At 38.3% G+C, this 543-nt stretch overlaps 1 long non-coding RNA gene across 1 annotated transcript; it reads left to right on the top strand.

Moving 5' to 3' along the window:
* Positions 1-26: 26 nt before the first annotated feature.
* Positions 27-543, top strand: LOC110224929. The gene is made up of 2 exons (XR_002329386.1): positions 27-122; positions 222-543. It is a non-coding gene; the product is annotated as an uncharacterized LOC110224929 (long non-coding RNA).

Here is a 543-nt window from a genome sequence, read left to right as displayed (position 1 = left end):
GTGGGGTAAGACTAAAAAAGAGCTCAAGGAGACCTTCAGAGAAGAGCTCAATCTCAGTTAAGGTTAAAGGTGTGACTTGCCTTGTTGAGTCTCAATTTATATCAAACCACGACTTTCTTGAGGTATTATAATGAATTGACCAGTTACGTCAAAAGTTTTGAAATTTTGTCAAAACAAATCCCAATTGTAATTTGTTGTCTTTGTATGATTTATTTGAGCAGGAGGAGTTGAAGGCATGGTGGCGGAGCGCAGGGAAAAGTGCCGAAAGAAGCGGCTGCGAGGGCATCCCATCGGCAGAGGAACTTAGTCGGAAAATTCAGCAGAGAAAGATGTTAAATAGATAATACTTGTTTGAGGAGCAAAGGTTTTTGCTTAATAGGTTTTACGTTTACACGTGTATTTTTTAGTTTTGTTAAAAAAGAGAGTGTACAATTTCTTGCTAATGCAGAGGGCATCGAATGTCTCAAACCAGGCAACAATCTAAAACTGGATGTCCAATCTATTTAGATTTGCGAGTTTTATGTGTATAGTCTATGTGAAGGA

Source organism: Arabidopsis lyrata, assembly GCF_000004255.2.
Source record: "Arabidopsis lyrata subsp. lyrata unplaced genomic scaffold ARALYscaffold_390, whole genome shotgun sequence".
Classification (NCBI taxonomy): Eukaryota; Viridiplantae; Streptophyta; class Magnoliopsida; order Brassicales; family Brassicaceae; genus Arabidopsis; species Arabidopsis lyrata.
Note: the sequence above shows the minus strand (reverse complement) of the source record. Positions and strands in the feature narration are given on the sequence as shown.